Here is a 25,260-nt window from a genome sequence, read left to right on the forward strand (position 1 = left end):
TGTCACATATAACGAGATCGCTAGCGAGATCGTTACTACGTCACGGTTTTGAGATCGCTGGAGAGATTGTTGGGGAGCCGTAAAACATGTAGAACTTGCCAGCGATTTCGGCCGCCCCAGCGATCCAACTAACGATCTCGTTGGTCGCTGGGGCGCTTTCACACAGCAGCTATTTCAACGATCCACACCTTGATAGGAACTGTACTGTGTCACAAAGGCGTGCATAAAATTACCTTTCCGCGCCCACTGATCTCCGATTGGTGGACGCTACTGCGTTCTGATTGGTGGCAGGTTTAAAATAAGGCGACGTTGCAGCAATTCCGTTCCTTTGTTCCTATCTGTGCTCTGCTTTCGGATCGTAGCAGTGTTCTCTGGGCAAGATTCGTCCATCTGGGATTTGTTGAAACCTTGTCAGCGTCCTGATTTTTGGATCCTAGTAGCGTTCTACAGCTGTGATTCCATTCATTTGTGGATTTTCTTCAGCTGTGACTCAACATCGATTTTTGGGTTCTTCAGGCAGCTATATTGCTTTGTTTACACGGTAAGTTATTTTAGTGGATTTTTGCCACACCCAACAAGTATACATTTGCTTATGCATTGGAAGCCATTTTTAAGGGAGTCAACAAATGGTGTGCAGTATTTTTTACTATGTTTTAAAATGTTTCATGTATGCTCACTGTATGCTATCCTTTTTCAGATGACTTTCAAAAGTGAAGAGTTTGTGAGGGAAATGATTGACCTCTACCGCTCCCTGCCGTGCCTTTGGCAAATAAAATCAACAGACTACTGCAATAGAGAGAAAAAGAGGGAGGCATACCAGCAATTGATTGCCCTCTTTAAAAGGCATGGCCCCAACGAGAAGGTGGATGAAGAGCTGGTGAAGAGAAAGATCCAGGGTCTACGCACCGTATATAAGAAAGAACTCAACCGGGTGGAGAAGTCAAAGAAGTCGGGTACCGGCACAGATGAGGTTTATGTGCCGACATTATGGTATTATGACTTGCTTGCCTTCACCCGTGACCAGGAGCTACCTCGGCGAATGGCGTGTACGATGCGGCCGACCCCGGAAGAAGACCCCGACATCCGGACTGACTCCCCTGTTGAAGATGTAAGTACCTTCTTTGCTTCCCTGTAAATAGCATTTATACTTTCAATGTACATGCCATAGTTTAGCCGCCCCTCATATTTGTTTTTTAGTGCACGTGTACCCATGCTGGTCATAACATACCTGCTGGATGTTGTAACCAAATCTTAACTTTAATTTTGTGTTCCCATAGCACCATCGGCAAGATGACGACATCCCGGCTACGGAACGTGGTATGGAGGAGGCGAGTGTGCTGTCAAGGAATGAGGAACCTATGGCATCGGCGAATGAAGACCCTATGGCCTCTACAAGTGAAGACCTTGTGCCTCGGCGACAAAGAATATCAAGGAAAAGAAAGGCCAACTTGCCGCCATCGCCAGATCTAATATCTCTGGCGAACAAGATTCTACTGCTGCAGACCCAGGCCAAGCGGGATAGCTTTGCAACATTTGCTGGCGAGAGACTACAGAGGCTGGATGACCGACAGAGGGCGCACGCAGAAAGGGTCATGTTTGAGACTTTAAATAAAGCGGCAGCCAGTGAACTTAATGAAACTTCTACTGTACATACTCTGATCGACCCTGGCCTTTTTCAACAACATTCTTGGACCCATATGCCGGACCCACTTCGCAGCACACCAGTGCAGAGGATCCGGCATCCACAAAGCCTTGCCCCCCCCCACAGTATCCCATGTGTTCGGATTCTTTTGTTTCCCCCAGGCATGGATACACAAATACAGACAATCGATATGAAGAAATGTAGTGATGTTTCATTTCAATTTTTGTTATCATTTTGTAAATATTGTTAATTTAATACTTATTTAAATTGTTAAAATTGTTCACATTTTTGTTTGTTTATAAAAAAAATGTTTCATTGTCCTCTTTTTTAACTTTACCCCTGCCCTCTGATCTCACCCTGATTGAAATAAAAATGTTTTTTTATTGTCTTATTTTCTGCTTTACCTCTTCCCGAGGGTGGGACCCCTCACCCCTGCCCTCCGATCCCTTCCCAATCTCCGTTCCCTCCCCTCCATTCCCTACCCTCTATTCCCATCCCTGCTCTCCGCTGGTGATCATCTCCTCCCCTTCTCCTCTTCCGGCTCCAGGCTTTATCACCTGTCTTCTCCCTGTGTCCTCTGGTCTTCTTCACAGCTGGTCTTCTTCCCCTCCTCTTCCTACTTCCCTTGTTTTAGTCTTTGGGGTCATAGTCATGGTGCACTGTATGGCAATGATCTGCCATACCATGCACCATGAGTCTGACTCTGATTATAGGTTGTATATACTAGATTCTTGATAGGGCGTTGATCCAGGGAACTAGTCTGATTGCTGTATGTGGAGTCAGGAAGGAATTTTTTTCCCCGAAACGGAGCATGTTTTTTTTTTGCCTTCCTCTGGATCAACATGTTAGGTCTTCCTTCATCTTTTCATACTATGTTCCTATTCTTTCCTCTTCTCTCTTCTTCTTGAATTAGCTGGCATCTGTGAAAGCCGACTTCAGACGGCTTTCCTGCCCCCACACAATATCAGCTGATAACCTCAATTAGCAGGCGGCTATGAAAGCCGACTTCAGACGGCTTTCCTGCCCCCACACAACTTCAGCTGATAACATCAATTAGCAGGTGGCTATGAAAGCCGACTTTGGAGTCGGCTTTCCTGCCCCCACACTGCTCGTCAGGCAGTATCACACAGGATAGGATTAGATACACAACTCTTCAGGCAGTATCACACTGGATAGGATTAGATACACAACTCAGCAGACAGTATCACACAGGATAGGATTAGATACACAACTCAGCAGACAGTATCACACAGGATAGGATTAGATACACAACTCGTCAGGCAGTATCACACAGGATAGGATAAGATACAAAACTCGTCAGGCAGTATCACAAAGAATAGGATTAGATACACAGCTCAGCAGACAGTATCACACAGGATAGGATTAGATACACAACTCGTCAGGCAGTATCACACAGGATAGGATTAGATACACAACTCTTCAGGCAGTATCACAAAGAATAGGATTAGATACACAGCTCGTCAGGCAGTATCACACAGGATAGGATTAGATACACAACTCGTCAGGCAGTATCACACAGGATAGGATTAGATACACAACTCTTCAGGCAGTATCACACAGGATAGGATTAGATACACAACTCGTCAGGCAGTATCACACAGGATAGGATTAGATACACAACTCTTCAGGCAGTATCACACAGGATAGGATTAGATACACAACTCAGCAGACAGTATCACACAGGATAGGATTAGATACACAACTCATCAGGCAGTATCACACAGGATAGGATTAGATACACAACTCGTCAGGCAGTATCACAAAGAATAGGATTAGATACACAGCTCAGCAGACAGTATCACACAGGATAGGATTAGATACACATCTCGTCAGGCAGTATCACACAGGATAGGATTAGATACACAACTCTTCTGGCAGTATCACAAAGAATAGGATTAGATACACAGCTCGTCAGGCAGTATCACACAGGATAGGATTAGATACACAACTCGTCAGGCAGTATCACACAGGATAGGATTAGATACACAACTCTTCAGGCAGTATCACACAGGATAGGATCAGATACACAACTCAGCAGACAGTATCACACAGGATAGGATTAGATACACAACTCGTCAGGCAGTATCACACAGGATAGGATTAGATACACAACTCTTCAGGCAGTATCACAAAGAATAGGATTAGATACACAACTCATCAGGCAGTATCACACAGGATAGGATGAGATACACAACTCTTCAGGCAGTATCACAAAGAATAGGATTAGATACACAGCTCAGCAGACAGTATCACACAGGATAGGATTAGATACACAACTCAGCAGACAGTATTCGGAGTTGGCTTTCCTGCCCCCGCACAACATTAGCTGATAACCTAAATTAGCCCGCAGGCACAGACCCCGTAAGTATCGCGGCTCTCTCCAGCAGCCGCCGACATCAGCGCTGTAGTGCAGAGTATTGCTGTGCGGAGACCGGCTCTCTGCACAGCAACACCAGTGCCAGCCGCCGGCCTTTCAGAGGCCAGCAGCTGACATCTGCGCATGGCAGTGACGTCATACGCCGCTGCGCTGGGACGCAGATGTCAGCTGCTGGCCTCTGAAAGGCCGGCGGCTGGCACTGGTGTTGCTGTGCAGAGAGCCGGTCTCCACATAGCAATACTCTGCACTACAGCTCTGATGTCGGCGGCTGCTGGAAAGAGCCGCGATACTTACGGGGTCTGTGCCTGCGGGCCGCATGAAGCAGCCGGAGGGTCCGCATGCGGCCCGCGGGACGCGTGTTTGAGACCTCTGATCTATACAGATGCATACATATAATGGGTGTGAGTGATGAAACATCTTGTTTGTTTGTAACAAAGTGTAGACAACAGTGGATCTAAACTTTAACTTTTTTTTATAAAAATAGAAAAAATATAACAAACCAAAAAATATCAACAACATAACAAAAAAAATGTATTGGCTGCCGTGACGCTCTTCTGCTGCCACAAATCTTGCCAGCATCACTCCGTGCTGGTGGATCTCTTCACTCAGTCTCCGTTGTGACGCCAGGAGATCTTGTAATGTTGGGATTTCTACGGAGGTAATTGTTAATCTTAAGACAAATAATTCTCTGCATTCATCAAATTAAGGCTATGTGCCCATGATGCACCACACCCGGGTACCATCCGCACATTAGAACGCGCTAATTACGCAAGTACAGATGCAGTATTGCGGAATTGGCGCATTATAATGCAAGTCAATGGCAGCGCAAAAAAAACCCTTCTGCAAAATAATTGGTAGTGGTTCGTTTTTTTCCGCAATGATAATCGGCAGCGGAAATTTCCGCAGCATGTGCACAGCACATACGGATTATCATTGGGGAACATGGCAGACCTTCTACCATGCGCTTTTAATGCGTTTCTACAGCTGCAAAAACGCTGCAGAAACGCCTTAAAAAACGCATCGTGGGCACACAGCCTATCAGCTACATGTTTGTTATTTAACACTTACGGTTTTCGGTTTGCTCAGATGATGACGTGCTGAGTGACCACCCGGATCCCCTGGCATCACCGGCTAGGGAAAGACACAACACTTCATAGTACATGACAGCCCTATACTTTCCAAGTTGTATGGACCGTATTTTATGTGAAAGCATTACCGTAAGATGAAGCTGCACCTATATCACGGAGTGATGCTGGCGAACTTGTGGATGAGTGCTGCTGGGGCTCCGGGGCTGCAGGTGACTCCCGCTGGGGCTCTGGGGCTGCAGGTGCTGGAAAACAAATAACATTAGATACCTAAGGTAATTGCAGTTGTAACTAATGTGCTGCCATATATTGTGCTAACATATTTTAAAACCACTCACCACGATGGGGCAAAGTCTGTGACCGGATGCTGACGATACGGTCGGCAGACCTATACTTCAGGTCCGCCAGCTTTTTTCTGATTTGGGTAGCAGAGCGCTGCACTCCAAATCTCCGGACCAGGCCCCGACCGATCCTCTGCAGCACCGCCCGTTTATGGAGCACTGGATGTTCAGAGTGCACATGGCACTCATAATCCAGTGCATCCAGCTGCTCCACAAGGTAGCGCACCTCAGCATCACCCCAAGGAGATGCTCTCACCCTGGATGCCATATTGCTATTAATGAGCTAGGTCGCAACTACGTCGTTAGACCCGCCCACGATGCATCAACGTCGGTAACCACGCCCACGACGCATCAACGTCGCCCATAAAGCGCGCGCGCGGTTTATTAGAGAACGCTACTGCGACCTGAATTATTAGCATCTGTCAGACTGGAGACGCTGTATTGATAATGCCTCATCTGTAGAACGCAGCAGTGTCTACAGTCTGACGGTCACACAGGAACACTGGTGTCTAGGTGGTTTTAAGTGGAAATATGTATCTATATTTTTATATAGGTATGCATACTTTTGTGTCTGTGAGTATGTGTGTGTATATCTAGTTATCTGTATATAAGTGTGGATATGGGTGTAGATTTTTATGTATCTGAATATGTATGTGTATATGGATGTATATGTATACATATGAGTACAACAGTGGCGTACCGCCATTGGTGGCAGGCCACATAACTGCTATGGGGCCCATGGCCATAGGGGGCCCGTGAGCCAGCGGACCCCATAGCAGTCTCTCCCATTCTGTACCCCACGCTCCGCTGTTTGATTGCCGCCGCCGCCAACTGCCACTGTGTTCAGACATGGCCGTGCCTTTAATTGTGCTTGTGTCGGCCCTGCTGCGGCATTACTACAAAACACAGCCGCACAGCACACTACACGCAGCCATTACTGAGTACAGTGCCGGTGGGTGGCGGTTAATCAAACAGTGGCAACGCTGCTACGATGCACCACGCTGTGTCAGACAGTGGAGCTGCCAGCTGCTGTCGTGATGAGAGAGACAGGCTGCAGAGACTGAAGCAGCGGGGAATAAGGAGTGGTAAGTATGTATTTATATATTTTTGTAAATCAGTCAGTACTGATAATACTGGAGGACTGGGGCTGCCTTTTACCCTATGGGGGGCTGCATTATACTGTGTGGAGGACCACAGCGAGTGCATTATGTATATGTATGCATATGTATATGCTCTCCCATCCTGGTATACAGGACTGTGGAGTCGGTAAGCCAAACCGACTCCTCAATTTCCATGACTCCGACTCCACGACTCTAACTCCCTCATACATGGCTCATGTGATACATTAGGGTCATTACACTGTGCATGTGGAGGCTAAAAAGGAGGAATTCACCATCGGGGTATCATACTGTGTTAAGGGGGACACTTTTGTTGGCATCACATTTTTATGGGGCTATGAAAGAGGAATCTAGGAGTTCAGAAAGGAAGAAAGTTGCTATGCAAAGGCTGGAAGGTTGTGAGATCTGCTCTTCTGTGTCCCCAACAATTATTTACTTCTTTTTTTTTTTTGTGTGGGGGGGGTCCCAATTATAACTTCTGCTATGGGCTCCCATGATTCCTATGTATGCCCCTGGAGTAGTACACGTATGTATATACGGGCCCTTACTACTGAAACAATGAGAAACAAAGCTTTTGCAAAGTTAAACACAGTTTATTACACAAATCAATACAAAACTGAAAGTAGTGTATAATTGTCAGTAGTTGCCCACTATAAGTTCTGATGCTGCCAAGTAACAGCACCAGGACCGTTAAAATACTGGCAGTAGTTGTCGCGGCTGGTCTTCGCATCATGGGTGTTTCTGCCATATCCCACTGGTTGAACGCCTACAATTGCAGGATCGTTTGCACGCCATTCTCCGAGCTCCACTTCCCCATTGGCTAGGTCCACAGAGTCCACGAAGCCAGGCGGACAGTACGTAATTGCATCACGTCGACGAAGAAAGTTGTGAAGCGTGCAACAGGCCAAAACAACAGAGTCTATTGATGTAAGCTTCATGTTAATTGGCGTGTGAAAAACTCTGAAGCGGTTGGCCATGATACCGAAGGCATTTTCGACAACACGACGTGCCCTTGACAAACGATAATTGAAAATTCTTCTTTCCTGGGTAAGACTTTTTTGGGGGAACGGTTTAATAAGATTGGGATGAAGTGGGAAGGCTTCATCGCCGACAAAAACAAAATTAAGGTTACCTGTAGTCTCTGAGTTGGGAGGCAAGTGTAGGTCACAGTTGTCCAATCGCTCTCCAAAAAGTGTGTGCTCTAAAACACCACCATCAGAAACTCTGCCATTCATGCCAACATCTACATTTATAAATTCGTAATTGGCGTTAACAAGGGCCATCATGATGATGCTGAAATAGCCCTTATAATTATAAAAATAGGATCCACTATTTGGTGGCTGAGTGATTCGGACATGTTTCCTGTCCAAAGCCCCACCACAGTTAGGGAACTGCCACAGCTGCTCAAAATCAGAGGCAATCTTTTTCCATTCCTCCACCGTGTTGGGAAACTGTATGTAACTACGTAGACTGTGGTAAATTGCATTACATGTCTCCGGGATTAGAACACTGAGCATGGGCCTTGAAATGGCTGCAGAAAAATGCAAGTCTTGGAGTGAGCGTCCGGTGGCCAGGAATCTCAGTGTGACTGCCAATCTTTCATCTGCCGGAATGGCAGCACGCATCGCTGTATCCTTCCGTTGAATACGTGGCGTAACTCGTTTCAGTAACTCTTTAAATGATTCCTCTGACATCCTCAGATAGTTGCGGAAATCATGAGGATTCTTCTCCTGAAGCTCTCTTACAAGTTGCATGTGGGACAATTCAGACCTCTTCTGCAGCCACTCTCTGGTCCACATGCGATGTTTTCGTTTGGAACACCTCTGTAGCTCTCGTGCCTCATCTTGACGCCGAGCTTCCTCAACCAGCAATGCAGCAACCACAATAGCACACTGCCTGTCGTCCATGATGTGCAAACTGCAAACATAACATGAAAAGATGAGAACACTTTCAACAAAACAATTAATTACCTCATATGATATTTTTTGCACTTTTTTTATCTGCCAGGGCACGGCCAGGCCCAGTAATGGTGACCTTGTGAGTGGGGGCTTCACAACTCTGCGATGCACGGATAGGGTGCCGGGCATCCCGCCTAGTCGAATAGTAGGGGCGTGTAATAGGATGCTGGCTAGGCACAGTGCCGCGAGTGTGTGAATTGCACCCTACTGCAAGTTTCATCTGTGTGCAGTTTTAATGCTGGGTAGTCGCCCCTCCAGTGAGAGTGAGTGAGGGCGATTGTTCATTAGCATTCTGCACCTGTGTTACCTCCTTCTAACAAAAAGGGGGCCGGCCGTGTCCTGGTGTGCATTTTTTCTTGAAACCTTGGCTGGTGAGTACCATTGCCTTTTTCTATTTTCTAAAAATTCTGTCTATTGTTCTGGCTATGCTGTTTGTTTTTAATATTAGAGTAGGGACTCGCAAAACCGTGAGGACCCTTGACGATGGGTTGCGAGCTTACGTATTTTGGCCAAAATATCAACTAATACCTCATATGATATTTTTTGCACTTTTTTTATCTGCCAGGGCACGGCCAGGCCCAGTAATGGTGACCTTGTGAGTGGGGGCTTCACAACTCTGCGATGCACGGATAGGGTGCCGGGCATCCCGCCTAGTCGAATAGTAGGGGCGTGTAATAGGATGCTGGCTAGGCACAGTGCCGCGAGTGTGTGAATTGCACCCTACTGCAAGTTTCATCTGTGTGCAGTTTTAATGCTGGGTAGTCGCCCCTCCAGTGAGAGTGAGTGAGGGCGATTGTTCATTAGCATTCTGCACCTGTGTTACCTCCTTCTAACAAAAAGGGGGCCGGCCGTGTCCTGGTGTGCATTTTTTCTTGAAACCTTGGCTGGTGAGTACCATTGCCTTTTGCTATTTTCTAAAAATTCTGTCTATTGTTCTGGCTATGCTGTTTGTTTTTAATATTAGAGTAGGGACTCGCAAAACCGTGAGGACCCTTGACGATGGGTTGCGAGCTTACGTATTTTGGCCAAAATATCAACTAATACCTCATATGATATTTTTTGCACTTTTTTTATCTGCCAGGGCACGGCCAGGCCCAGTAATGGTGACCTTGTGAGTGGGGGCTTCACAACTCTGCGATGCACGGATAGGGTGCCGGGCATCCCGCCTAGTCGAATAGTAGGGGCGTGTAATAGGATGCTGGCTAGGCACAGTGCCGCGAGTGTGTGAATTGCACCCTACTGCAAGTTTCATCTGTGTGCAGTTTTAATGCTGGGTAGTCGCCCCTCCAGTGAGAGTGAGTGAGGGCGATTGTTCATTAGCATTCTGCACCTGTGTTACCTCCTTCTAACAAAAAGGGGGCCGGCCGTGTCCTGGTGTGCATTTTTTCTTGAAACCTTGGCTGGTGAGTACCATTGCCTTTTGCTATTTTCTAGAGGTCCGTGTATAGTAGCACTGGATGTTGGTTGACAGCGTTCTCCTTGCTCTCTGATGACTGGCAGGTTTTCCTCATGTAAATTGGGATACAAAGACTAGTTTTAGTAAGACATACATTAACAAGATGCAAGCAGCAATATGCAACACTCCTTGTAATATTCCAGCAATCCGTCCACCAATCCCTTTAAACGAATTAGCAGGATTTAAAAAGGAGAACGTATCAGACCACCAACTGTCTTTGGTCAATTCGTTGTGTTTGTTATATTCCTCCCTGAGTTTCCTAATGTTTTCCATTTTAGTCTTTAACCATATGGTAGAATCGGGGTGAATATAGTGACAACAGGCTGGGCCTATAACCTGACACAGGTCAAATAGTGCAGCACTAAAGTATGTTGATTGGCTACTATAATAAGTTGATTCTGCACCGCAACAGTAGTATTAATTACTTCCAATACACTCCAAATCTGGTCATCTAAGTAGTCAGTGACTTCCACTAATTTGTCCCACATTTGTGTTACCATAGGGTAGAGGAAGACGGTACTGGCTATCTTATTGGGTATACTCATTTGTACTAAATGAGGACTTCCTGATGGGTGTGGGAATGGCTATCTTATTGGGTATACTCATTTGTACTAAATGAGGACTTCCTGATGGGCGTTGGGTGTTGTCCTTGGCACGTTTATAGATGGTATGAAGAGGGATGGCTCTCATATCTACTTTACTATGGGGAATAAGATAAGTGGCTGGTGTTAGCCGGGCCAACGTACAAGTCCCCCCTACTCCGACTGGGAGCCATTTATACGCATTATTCCCACAGACCCAATATGTGGCTGATGGCAGATCCCATAAAGCAGAGTGCTGTAATACTAATTTATGTACCAAATCCATAAAAACAGTGTTATTTGATAACATACACCATGAAGGCATTTGTCCCAGGGGGCTACAATATCCAACATCCGGATTGCCACATGTTGGATCACTAGACTTATATTCAGAAGATTCATTGCAAGGGATGTTACCAGATATTTTATAACATGTGTCATTGGTACCTTTTATAAACAGATTTGCATGTACCCATGAGGGATTATGAATGCATCTTTCCAACAATGACGGTTTAAAAGCATCTGCCGTACTAGAGGTAGCATTAAAACTGATTTGTAGACCTTCAGTTGGTATGAAGCCTAAATTAGTCAAGGAGGACTTGTTTCTGGGCACCCATTTGTTTTCTTTAAGGGCAAGATATTGTAGATGTTTACTGGTGGCAGTAAGATTTCCTTGCCACCAGGGGAGATCCACCCACCCAACTACTGTTATACCTACAGTGGTGTTCCATAATCTACTAAACTTAGTAGCGTTATTAGCAAGGGAGTCGCTACAATTGGGCAAGTTTAGTAATTCCTCCAGAGTGACTGGGACCGCCAGAAAGGGTATACTAGTGGCTGAAACTGGTGAGTGAGTACTTATCCAACAGTCACTGATCTGGTCGTTCTCTAATTGTCTCAATTTTGTACCAAAATCTGGTGGTGAGTAATGAACTTGTTATTAAAAAGGTCAGTACTCTGTTGTAGGCTATTCCAGGATTGACTAGTCTAACCATACATATTATCATAAAACATCTCAGGATGGTTGACATTTGCAGTGTGAAACATGGATCCATGTTGACTTCCCTTCAAGTTTTACTGCTGTTGGGGTTGTAAGGAGCACTTGGTATGGTCCGTCAAACAATGGTTCTAGTCCGTGTTTCTGAACATGCTTCTTCACATACACATAATCTCCGGGCTTGAGGGTATGACAACCCTCTGCAACAGCTGGATCTGGAATATAAGATGATACTAACGCATGGGTGTAAGTTAGTGCTTTGGCAAGCTGAATCACATACTGTACAACATAATCCGTTTCTTCTGATAATTGTTGTGGGGTAAATTGAGCTATAGCTGGTTGCGACCCAAATAGTATATCATAGGGTGACAATTTATGTTTCCCTATGGGGGTGGTACGTATGTGATATAGTGAAATGGGAAGGAGCTCAGGATACTGGGCCGTAGTCTCCTTCATCATTTTGGTCAATTGCCTTTTCAGTTTGCTATTCAATCTCTCCACCTTGCCGCTTGACTGTGGATGGTAAGGAGTATACAGCGCCACTGTTGATCCGATCATGGTAAGTATTTCTTGATATACGCATGAGGAAAAGGCTGGTCCCTAATCACTTTTGATAACTTCTGGGACTCCATACCGGCAAACAACTTCAGAGACCATCTTTTTGGCGGTAGTCTTGGCAGTCATGTTTGGAACGGCAAATGCTTCTGGCCAGCTGGAAAACATATCCACTACCACTAAGCAGTATTCATATCGTCCTGCTTTAGGGAGAGTGATATGATCAACTTGCAATCTTTGGAACGGATACTCTGGTTTAGCAAGGTGTTTTGTCGGTACATTCTGTAATCTGCCTGGGTTGCAGGTTTGGCATATTGTGCAACCTTTGTTTTGTGCTCTCAACACAGTGAAAATTCCTGGGGCCCAATAAAGTTTCTGTACCAGTAGCAAAGCTTGGTTTTTCCCTCAATGCACCGGTCCATGGGCCCAGGCTGCAACGGCAGGATATAGGAGTTGAGGCAAACAATATAGTTGTTCCTTTTTCCATAGCCCATCTATCAATAGCACCTGCTTTCTTCCATGACTGGCGTTCCTCTTTAGAGACTTTCTGCTGTGTGGAGCATAGTTTTGTGATTGGAGCGACAGGTTGATGATTTTCTGCAGGTTAATCCTGGGTTTGCACGGAATTTAGCTGTTTGGTCTGCTGCCGCGTAACAGCCATGGACATGGATGTCGGAAGAAGAGCTGCTTGCTTAGCATGGAGATCAGCAAGTGCATTACCTCTTGCTTCAGGGGCATCTGGTCGGGTATGAGCTTTTACCTTTACGACAGCAAACTGTCTTGGTAACTGTACCGCTTCCATTAATTGTCTGACGCGCTCAGCATTTTTTACAGGAGAACCTGCAGTCATGACAAAGCCTCTCCTTGCCCAGATCTCCCCAAAGTCATGTGCAATCCCGAAGGTGTATCTGGAGTTTGTAAATATATTCACACGTCTTCCTTCGGCCTGTTGACAAGCAGCAATCAGAGCTTTGAGCTCTGCTTCCTGTGCTGACATACCGGGAGGTAAGGCTGCAGCCTCTGCCAATGTATCTTCAGTTCTGACAGCATATCCAGTATGAAACCTGCCAGAGGTATCAGCATATCTGGATCCATCTGTATATAACGTAAGTTCTGGGTCATCCAAGGGTACTTCCCCCCACTAAAACAAGTGGAGTTGACTCTGCAGTAATTTGTTCCAGACAATCATGTGGTGGAGCCTCTTTCCCCTCTCCTTCAGGTGCTGGTAGCAGGGTGGCCGGATTGATGGTGGTGCACCGGTGTAATTTCACATTTTCTGGCAAGATCAACGTACACTGCAGCCGCAAGTGTCTCTGTGTGGACAGATGTTTAGGTTGCTGTAAAGCTAAAACAGCCGCAATATCGTGTGGAGCATAAATGTGAGTCTCATGTCCAAGGATGATGTCTGCCGTTTTTTCAAGTAACTGCTGTGTGGCGTAAACCGCTCGTGGACAGCTGGGGGAGGCCCTGGCTACCGGGTCTAGATGTGCTGAGTAATAACCGACCAGGCGCTGCTTTGTACAGTGTCTCTGCGTGAGTACCCCGGCTGCATGCCCTCCTGTCTCGGAGACATACAAATGGAAAGGTTGAGCATAATCCAGGTTTCCAAGGGCAGGGGCTGTCATTATCCTTGATTTTAATTGCTCAAAGGCTTGTTGCACCAGTTTTTGGTGGTCCTTGTTGTTTAAATCAGCCAGAGTGTCTTCTTTTAAGGCATCATATAGGGGTTGCATCAGACGTGAGGTGTCTGGGATCCATTGTCTGCAATATGTACATAGTCAGAGGAACCATTGCAGCTCTATGGGATCTTTTGGGAATGGTAGTAGGTAGATGGCCGTCTTTCTTTCTTCTGTGAGATGTATGGCACCCTGAGTAAGGCAGTGGCCTAAGAAAACCACTTGACTGAGGCAAAACTGAAGTTTCGAGGCTGAGACTCGACAATACAGTTTTGCTAGATGCTTGAGGAGGCTAACACTGGCCCTGATGGACACTTGCTCCGTGGGGGCACACAAAAGAAGATCATCAACGTATTGTAATAGTACTACCTCAGAGTTGTCCAGCTGCCACGGCAGCAGCTAGACATGTTCTTTGCAAACTGATTAGGGCTATTCTGCGCTCCCTGCGGCATCACCGTCCAACTCAATTGCCTGCCCTGATATGTAAATGCAAACAGAAACTGACAGTCTTTATGTAGTGGAATGCTGAAAAAGGCGTTTGCTAAATCAATTACTGTAAACCAGGCTGCGGTAGATGGTATTTGTGAGAGAAGTGTATGTGGGTTAGGCACTAGAGATGAGCGGTGTTCGAATCGAACTGCTCGCCAATCTCAAATTCGAGCTGTTTTGGGCGGTGTTCAAGCCGTTCGGCGAACACGAACGATTTGAAAAAAATTTGGCTGTTCGAGGTTATGTTTGATAACTGTTCGTGCACCAAAATCATAACGGGATTTTTTCTCAGTAATGCTGAAAATTAATGTTAATACTAGTGTTGAGCCATCCCCATAGTGTTCGAGTTCGGTTCGGTTCGTCGAACACCCGTATGTTCGCCGAACTGTTCGTCGAACTGTTCGTCGAACACCTTCGAACACAATTAAAACCAATGGCAGGCAAACAAAAACACATAGAAACACATAGAAAACACCTTCAAAGGTGTCCAAAAGCTGACAAACTGCTCAGAAGACACAACTAACACATGGAAAAGTGACAAGTACATATAGTCATGCGAAAAGAAAAGAGGTGGAGGAGTAAAAGGAGGGGCAGACACAGATATAGGCATGTCATGCCCTTCTAAAACCAAAAAAGTGCGAAGCCGACACGGCCAGTCCGTTCCTGCCCGTGTGACCTTCGTGTCGCCGGGTTTGTGCCAGAGCTGTGGTGAACCCTGACGGCCAGCCCCCCTCTCCCAATACTGGTGCCTGACCGCTGGTGGGTCGAGCGAGCCCCCATGCGGTGGAGGCAGGTCTAAGCTTTTTATTTAAATTGTCTCTCTAATTTGAATGAGTACACTTTAAATCCTTTTACAAGGATCTATTGGAGAGCAAGTCTGATGCCAGCAGCTGCGGGAATTCCAGCTCCAGTAGCGTCCAGTAAAGCTGCTGCAGTTAAAAAGCTTTCATAAGGATCGAGCTTGGCGCTCCACCGCAAGGCGTCCTACCGCCAGTCCCAGCCCCTGTGCCTTGGGGTGCCTACCGATGCTCTTCACTGAGTGTCCTGGAGGCCCGAAGCATTTCCTTTGAAAAAATTAAGTGTCCAAACTACAGGTGGTGTAGCTTGCTTAACAGCTGGGATAACCCGCTGACTAGCAGACACTGCTACTAGGCACAAAGTATTTCCTGGGCTAGATGCAGTTAAAAATTTGTAATTAGATACTCTTGTTGGATGCTGAGAAAGCATTCCATAGAGTCTCCCGGCACGCCATATATTATTCTCTTAAAAAGCTTGGGGTACGGGTCTAGTGGACCCTTTTATAGCCAAAATCACGGCCCTGTATCGCAATACGTCACCTAGGCTGAAGATAAATGGAACATTTTCATCACCTTTCATTATCACCAATGGGACAAGGCAGGATGTCCTCTGTCCCCTCTCATATACATCCTAGTGACGGAGCACCTGCTCTCATCAATTCGCCATAACCCCAATATTAGGTGGATTGAGGTGGGAGGCACCGAGTACAAGTGCTCTGCATTTGCTGATGATGTCCTAGTATATATCACGCAATCACATATATCCATCCCTGCTGTTATGGCTGAAATAGATCACTTTGTTACATGGTCAAATTTTAAAATCAATGCAGCGAAGTCTGAGGCCCTCGATGTCTCCCTCCCCAAATCCATACAGGATTTCATCCAGTCCAACTTTCTCTTTGCCTGGCCCTCACAGGGTATCAAATACTTAGGAATTCGTATTCATAGAGACCTCTCCCGTCTATGTTATCTTAATTGTGGGCCCTTTATTGAACAACTCCATACAGACCACGGTTGGCAAGTTAGAACTGTAAGATTCACTACATGAACCACTGGTGTTTTGTGGAAAAGGACATGTACACTGTGTTCCAAATTATTATGCAAAAAGTGTTTAGCAGTGATAAGGTAAGAATTTTTTTGTTTGTCAGTTAAACTCATTGATGGTGATGTGTGTCAGGGCTCTTTATATCACTGTAAGAAATTGCAGACACCTGTGCTAATTAGTTTAGCAGGTGTGTCCAATGAAAGGCAAGACTACTTCAGAAGGCTGTCCCACATTATTAAACAGCCTACATTTTCTACCAAAATGGGAAAGAAAAAGGATGTGTCGGCTGCTGAGAAGCAACAAATTGTGGAGTGTTTAGGTCAAGGCATGACTACAATCAACATTGCCAAGACAATTCATCCTGATCATTGCACAATCAAGAAGTATGTAGCTGATTCACAGTACACACGTGTGGGTGCTGCTAAGGGAAAATTGAGGACTCTTTCCTACAGGCAATTACGTCAGGTTAAAAGAGCAGCGGCAAAAAAGCCTTGTCAAAGCAGCAGACAAGATTTTGAAGCTGCTGGTGCCTCCAACGTCCCCCGAACAACAAGATGCAGGGTCCTTCAGAGGTTTGCAGCTGTGCATAAGCCATCCTGTCGACCTCCTCTATCCACTGTACACAAGCAGAAACGGCTCCAGTGGGCCAAATAATACATGAAGACTGACTTAAAAACTGTTTTGTTCACCGATGAGTGCCGTGCAACGCTCGATGGTCCAGATGGATGGAGTGGAGGATGGCTGGTTGATGGTCACCCCACGCAAGCACGGCTACGGCGCCAACAAGGAGGAGGTGGAGTAATGTTTTGGGCTGGAATCATGGGGAGAGAGATTGTCGGCCCCTTTAGGATCCCTGAAGGGGTAAAGATGAACTCCATAATGTATGTGGAGTTTCTCAAACAGCACTTCCTGCCATGGTTCAAGAAGAAGAACCATGTATTCCGCAGCAAGATCATTTTCATGCATGATAATGCACCGTCTCATGCTGCACATAACACATCTGCATCTCTGGCTGATATGGGCATAAAAGGGGACAAACTTATGGTGTGACCCCTATGCTCCCCTGACCTCTACACCATTCAGAACCTCTGGAGCATCATCAAAAGGAGTGTCTATGATGGCGGGAGGCAGTTCACATCTAAGCAACAGCTCTGGGAGGGTATTCTGTCCTCATGCAAAACAATTGAAGCAGAAACCATCCAAAACCTGACAAATTCAATGGACGAGAGAGTTCAGAAGCTCCTTTCGAACAAGGGGTCCTATGTGCAAATGTAACATCACCTAGAATAAAGGTTTGAGTTGAAAACTGTTTGATTTCAGTTTGTAATAATCTGCTAATGCTTATAATTTCAAAAATGACCATTTTTTTGTTCTTTATTAAAATGAAAAGGTTGATCGAAGAGTGTGGGGGATCTAAGAGTGTGGCAACCCTGTAGTCAGGAGTATTTCAAATTCTGACAATCTGAGGGTCATGTTGCAGGTAGTGCAGCAAGAAGGCACTCATGTGTCTTGCGCATCTAGGAGCCCCAAAATTATTTTCCGGGCTAGATGAAGCTAAAAATTATTATTAATTTGAAAGCTGGTGGAGTTAGTATAGATGGCCTAATAGAATCAGTACTGCAAACTGCTACAAAGCCCAAATTATTTTCCAGCCAAGATACAGATAAACATGATTAGTAATTTTAAATCTGGTGGAGTTTAGTATAGATGGCCAAATAGAATCAGTACTGCACACTGCTACAAGGCCCAAATTATTTTCCAGCCAAGATACAGATAAACATGATTAGTAATTTGAAAGCTTAAAATGGTTGGTGAGGTGATTTTAACCAATCATCAAGCTTTTACTCTCCCCAGGATGACACAGGGGTAGAAAAGTCATTTCGGATCCATGATTTGTTCATCTTTATTAACGTGAGTCTGTCTACATTATCAGTGGAGAGCCACGTGCGCTTATCTGTCTGCACACCACCAGCAGCGCTGAATACACGTTCAGACAGAATGCTGGCTGCAGGGCATGACAAGATCTCCAAGGCGTAAGTGGCGAGCTCCGGCCATTTATCCAGATTGGAAGCCCAAAAAGAGCAAGGGTCCAATGACACAGTCATGGCTTCAATGTTTACTTGGAGATACTCCTGTACCATCGTCTCTAGGCGTTGACTATGTGTCAGACTGCTTGTCTCCTGTGGCCTTGCAAAGGATGGGCTAAAAAAGTGGTGAAATGATTCCGCAAAATTGATGTTACCAGCAGATACTGTGTTTCTGTTACGTTTTGAGTGCTGACGTTTTGGATGGTTTCTGCTTCAATTATTTTGCATGAGGACAAAATACCCTCCCAGAGCTGTTGCTTAGATGTGAACTGCCTCCCGCCATCATAGACACTCCTTTTGATGATGCTTCAGAGGTTCTGAATGGTGTAGAGGTCAGGGGAGCATGGGGGTCACACCATAAGTTTGTCCCCTTTTATGCCCATATCAGCCAGAGATGCAGATGTGTTATGTGCAGCATGAGACGGTGCATTATCATGCATAAAAATGATCTTGCTGTGGAATACACAGTTCTTCTTCTTGAACCATGGCAGGAAGTGCTGTTTGAGAAACTCCACATACATTATGGAGTTCATCTTTACGCCTTCAGGGATCCTAAAGGGGCCGACAATCTCTCTCCCCATGATTCAAGCCCAAAACATTACTCCACCTCCTCCTTGTTGGCGCTGTAGCCGTGTTTGCGTGGGGTGTCCATCAACCAGCCATCCTCCACTCCATCCATCTGGACCATCGAGCGTTGCACGGCACTCATCCGTGAACAAAACAGTTTTGAAATCAGTCCTCATGTAATGTTTGGCCCACTGGAGCCGTTTCTGCTTGAAGTGGATAGAGGAGGTCGACAGGATGGCTTACGTACAGCTGCAAACCTCTGAAGGACCCTGCATCTTGTTGTTCGGGGGACGTTGGAGGCACCAGCAGCTTCAAAAACTTGTCTGCTGCTATGACAAGGCTTTTTTGCCGCTGCTCTTTTAACCTGACATAATTGCCTGTAGGAAAGAGTCCTCAATTTGCCCTTATCAGCACGCACACGTGTGTACTGTGAATCAGCTACATACTTCTTGATTGCCAAGACACTTGATCCTGATCATCGCACAATGTTGATTGTAGTCATGCCTTGACCTAAACACTCCACAATTTGTTGCTTCTCAGCAGCCGACACATCCTTTTTCTTACCCATTTTGGCAGAAAATTTAGGCTGCTTAATAATGTGGGACAGCCTTCTAAAGTAGTCTTGCCTTTCATTGGACACACCTGCCAAACTAATTAGCACAGGTGTCTGCAATTGCTTACAGTGATATAAAGAGCCCTGACACACATCACCATCAATGAGTTTAACTGACAAACAAACAAATTCTTCCCTTATCACTCCTAAACACTTTTGCATAATAATTTGGAACACAGTGTACATGTGCTTTTCCACAAAACACCAGTTCTAACTTGCCAACCGTGGTCTGTATGGAGTTGTTCAATAAAGGGCCCAAAATTAAGATAAAATAGACGGGAGAGGCCTCTATGAATAGGAATTCCTAAGTATTTGATACCCTGTGAGGGCCAGGCAAAGGGAAAGTTGGACTGGATGGAATCCTGTATGGATTTGGGGAGGGAGACATCGAGGGCCTCAAACTTCGCTGCATTGATTTTTAAATTTGAACATGTAACAAAGTGATCTATTTCAGCCATAACAGCAGGGATGGATATATGTGATTGAGTGATATATACTAGGACATCATCAGCAAATAGAGAGCACTTGTACTCGGTGCCTCCCACCTCAATCCACCTAATATTGGGGTTATGGCGAATTGATGAGAGCAGGTGCTCCGTCACTAGGATGTATAAGAGAGGGGACAGAGGACATCCCTGCCTTGTCCCATTGGTGATTATGAAAGGTGATGAAAATGTTCTGACGCGCCCCCTGGGCCTTGGGACACCCGGACCCTTTTTGGTGGATGCTGGTGGTTGTAGTCTCCGTGGTGGCGACCCGGTTCCATGGCTCAGGGCGGTCAAACCAGTGGCGGAACTATTTATGTGGTTTTGATGTTTAAATGTCCGACTACGCCACCCGTGGATTGCGGTCAGAGTGAACCGCCGCTGCAGGGCAGACCGCTGAGGCTGGTGTTGTGGGTGCAGCAGAGCATAGCATAACTCCCCACGGGAGGAGTATAGCCTCAGGGCAGTGTATGCAGAGGATGGGGGTGATGGTGCAGGGCAGCAGCAGTAACGACACGGAGTCAGTGATGCAGTCCAGCGCCTTTACTCACAGTTCTTATTATCCAGACCACTTCTGCAGGTAACGGCTGCCCACGTCGTTCTGTGCTCACCAGGTGAGGGGCTCAGACAACTCCCAGATAACTTTGGAGCGCTTCACAGGACCCCCTTTGTGTGTCCTTTGTCTGGCCTTTCTTACCAATCCTTCTGTCCGGCTGCCTCGGGCCTCCTCTTGGTAAACTTGGCGCCAGTTTCCCTGACCCTATGTGGTGCCTTCCTAGCGGGTGTAGCGAGGGGCTGCGCCATATAAAATGTCACATCCTCCGGTTTCTAGCTGAGGGTCGTTTCCCGCCTCCACCAGTTTCGGGGACCGGTCTCCTCCTTTGGCCTGACCCCTCCACGCAGGTGGATTCGGGCGTGCGGTGGCGACTCGCCCGTCCGCACCCCTGGGATCCCTTCGTTCCTCGTTCCTGGAGCCTTCTCCGCTCCTCTTGCTTCCTTCTCCCTCTTCCAGGCCTGGGCCTCTGTTACTAGGCCCGCCTCCGGAGCAGAGCTCATGCAGAGCCCCTGCTCCCTGTCACTTCTGCTCAGACTTCTCTGCACTGAACTAAGATGGTGCCCACCTTTTATACTCCCTTCTCAATGCACCCAGGAACTGCTTCCTCCCTGCTCCTGCACTACAGGGTACCCCTTCCTCAGTGTTCCCTCCCCCCACTCCAGCCAGGGACAGGGACTGTCGTGCCCATCTCAGGGGCATATTGGTTGCCCTGCCCCACGGCAATGTGGTGTAATGCATGCAGGTGTCGGGTTCTGATCCACACTCCATCCTTACCTGAGAGTGAGATATCACACCTCTGAGTGAGGTGCAATACCTCTGTAGCAACCGAGCCCTCAGGGTGCTACAGTTCCATTTATCTTCAGCCTAGGTGACGTATTGCGATACAGGGCCGTGATTTTGGCTATAAAAGGGTCCCCTAGACCCCTACCCCAAGCTTTTTAAGAGAATAATATATGGCGTGCCAGGAGACTCTATGGAATGCTTTCTCAGCATCCAACGAGAGTATCTAATTACAAATTTTTAACTGCATCTAGCCCAGGAAATACTTTGTGCCTAGTAGCAGTGTCTGCTAGTCAGCGGATTATCCCGGCTGTTAAGCAAGCTACACCACCTGTAGTTTGGACACTTAATTTTTTCAAAGGAAATGCTTCGGACCATGAGATACTCAGTGAAGAGCATCAGGAGGCACCCCAAGGCATAGGGGCTGGGACTGGCGGTAGGATGCCTTGTGGTGGACAGCCGAGCTCGATCCTTATAAAAGCTTTTTAACTGCAGCAGCTTTAGTGGACGCTACTGGAGCTGGAATTACGCGGCTGCTGGCATGAGACTTGCCCTCCAATAGATCCTTGTAAAAGGATTTAAAGTGTATTCATTCAAATTAGAGAGACAATTTAAATTAAAAAGCTTAGAGCTTCCTCCACCACAGGGGGGCTCGCTCGACCCACCAGCAGACAGGCACCAGTATTGGGAGAGGGGGGCTGGCCGTCAGGGTCCACCGCGGCTCTGGCACAAACCCGGCGAGACGGAGGTGGCACGGGCAGGAACGGACTGGCCGTGTTGGCTTCTCACTTTTTGGATTTTAGAAGGGCATGACATGCCTATATCTGTGTCTCCCCCTCCTTTTACTCCTCCACCTCTTTTATTTTCGCATGACTATATGTACTTGTCACTTTTCCATGTGTTAGTTATGTCTTCAGAGCAGTTTGTCAGCTTTTGGACACATTTGAAGGTGTTTTCTATGTGTTTCTATGTGTTTTTGTTTGCCTGCCATTGGTTTTAACGGTGTTTGAAGGTGTTCGACGAACAGTTCGACGAACAGTTCGGCGAACACACGGGTGTTCAACGAACCGAACCGAACTCGAACACTACGGGGGTGGCTCAGCACTATTGTTAATGGATTCTGAAGACGAGCAGCAGCAAATCCAGCGGCCGTTGCTTTCTCCATCTCAGCGGTCGCCTGCGGAGCCCCAGGAGACACGACCCCCTCAAGTCACCAGCAATTCTCGGACTGCAGGTAGACGAACCCGGTCCGGCCATCGTGACTCTCACAAGATGGACGAATCTGCAGCCCCTAGGGACGATCCCCCGCCTGAGAAAGGTCCTCCAGCTAAACCAGTAGCGGCTATTTGAGCTCTGGGTAAGTGATCTTTGAGAAAGTTCACTTGGGTAATAAGGTGCCCCTTTTTCTTATCCATTTAGGGGAAGAAGTGTACCTCCAAAACCAAACACAAGCAATGTGCATTATGCGAGGCCCTATTGGCGGACTCATATTCCAAAAGACTGTGCCAGTCCTGCATAAGCCAAACTTTGGCGGATGAGACCCCTAGTTTCGCCTCAGGCTTAAAAACCCTAGTTAAATCAGAGGTGAGCATAGAATCATAGAATCATAGAATGGTAAAGTTGGAGGGGACCTCCTGGGTCATCTGGTCCAACCCCCTGCTCAAAGCAGGATTCACTAAATCATCTCAGAGAGATGTCTGTCCAGCAAACTCCTCTCTAAAAAGTCTAAGAGGAAGGAAACTAACCATGAGGTCTCCCCAACTCCTGATTATTCCCTATCATCAGCTGAGAAGGTGGACTCTGACGATTCATCTTCTTCATCTTCCTCATCTTCAGATAGTGTTTCAGGCCAGCACTGCTTTCCATTAAATGAAGTTGATGGGTTGCTTAAAGCGGTCCACTCAACCATGGGCATTATGGACCTCAGACCAGAGAAGTCAGTCCAAAACGTCATGTTCAGTGGACTGGGGCAGAGGAAGAGAAAATGTTTCCTGTTTAATGATAAACTTCAGGGTCTAATCCATAGACAGTGGCAAAAGAAAGGGTTCTCTCCCCCCATTCTTTAAAAGAAAGTACCCCTTTGAGGACTCGGCCTCCTTCTCCCGGGAAAAGGTTCCCAAACTAGACGCAACCATAACTAAAGCTTCTAAAAAGTCATCTCTCCCCTTTTATGATATGGGGGCCCTTAAAGATCCTCTGGACAGAAAAGCAGATGTGTTTCTCAAAGGCACCTGGGATACAACCTCTGGGGCTTTAAAACCCGCAATTGCTGCGACTTGCACAGCTAGGTCTTTGATGATATGGCTAGATCAGCTGGAATCACATTTAGAAAACAACACATCCAGGAAAGAGATCTTGTCTAGTATCCCACTCATGAAGGGGGCAGCAGCCTTCATAGCTGCTAGATCGGCTGCCATGTCTAATGTAGCCCGCAGGGCCCTGTGGCTCAAGTGTTGGCCGGGTGACATCCAGGCTAGAACTAGACTCTGTGCAATACCTTGCGAAGGGGAATATCTCTTCGGTCCAGTCCTGGACAAAATCCTAGACAAAGCAAGCGACAGGAAGAAAGGTTTCCCTAGCCTGGCCATGCCTACCTATAAGCGGTCTTTTCGGAGGAGAAGATTTATCGGTTTATCGTGACCCCGGTCCGTTCCTCTATATCAGAACAACTCGCTCTTTAGGAAGAAGTACTGGACCTTGTTCAAAAAGCAGTCCTGGTGCAGGTCCCGGCGTCCGAAAGGGGGTTGGGATTTTACTCCCTTCTCTTTTTGGTCTCTAAACCGGACGGTTTCTTCAGGTGTATTATAAATTTAAAAGCCCTGAATAAATTCCTGATAATCCCCACCTTTAAAATGGAATCGATAAGGTCAACAATAAAATTGCTGTTTCCAGATTGTTAGATGGTAGTTTTGTATTTAAAAGACGCCTATTACCATGTACCTATCCATTCAGCTTACCAGAAATATCTTAGAGTGGCCGTGGTTATAGATGGGGTCATCAAGCACATTCAATATAGGGCCCTGTCGTTCGGTTTAGCCATAGCCCCCCGGGTATTTACCAAAATCGTGACAGAGGTAATGGCTCATGTTAGAGAGCATGACATATTAATTATCCCTTATCTGGATGTTTTCCTGATAGTTGGTAACTCGGCCTTTCAATGTAGTAAGCATCTAAAAATAGTGATTTCCATCTTAGAGAATCTGGGCTGGGTCCTCAATTTAAATAAATCTAGGTTAACGGCCACAAAATTTCAGCAATTCTTAGGATCTAAGCTGGATTCAGATTCTCAGACATGTTACCTCCCTGAAGCCAAATAACTAAGGATCAGGGATCAAGTAAGAAGGGCAGTGTCAAACCCAGTCATGTCCCTGAGAGCTGCGATGTCCCTGTTAGGTACCTTGACATCTTGCCTTCCCGGGGTTCTGTGGTCTCAATATCACTCCAGGGTTTTTATGTTGAAGGGGCGCTCGGAGGGGAGGTTTTCCTTGTCTTCCCGGTCAGTTGAATCCTTACAGTGGTGGGATAATGAAGTGAACTTGTCCAGAGGGGTCCCCTGGGTTTTTAGAACAACCCGAACAATTACTACCGATGTCAGTTCCAGTGGGTGGGGGGCCCATCTGGGAGATATGGTAACTCAGGGTAATTCGGAAAAGAGTCTCTCCTCCAATGCTAAAGAGTTGCTAGCGATAGACAGGGCAGTCAATTATTTTCTATTTTTTCTTCAAAACTGTGATGTAAAAGTTTTCTCTGATAATAAAATTGCAGTAGCTTACGTGAACCACCAAGGGGGTACACGATCAAGATCTCTGATGAGAGTGGCGGATCATCTCTTTCAGGTCTCGGAATGCCATCTTCATTCCCTTACAGCCCTTGATATAAAGGGAAAAGAAAATTCAAGGGCAGACTACTTAAGCCACTATACCCTGAGACAGGGGGAATGGGAACTAAATCAGGACATTTTCTCCCAAATTGTCCAAAGATGGGGACCTCCAGTAGTGGACTTGTTTGCTACAAAGTTAAATCGGAAAACTCAG

Source organism: Phyllobates terribilis, unplaced genomic scaffold (genome assembly GCF_046119375.1).
Source record: "Phyllobates terribilis strain yellow unplaced genomic scaffold, ASM4611937v1 Scaffold_11__3_contigs__length_659146591, whole genome shotgun sequence".
Classification (NCBI taxonomy): domain Eukaryota; kingdom Metazoa; phylum Chordata; class Amphibia; order Anura; family Dendrobatidae; genus Phyllobates; species Phyllobates terribilis.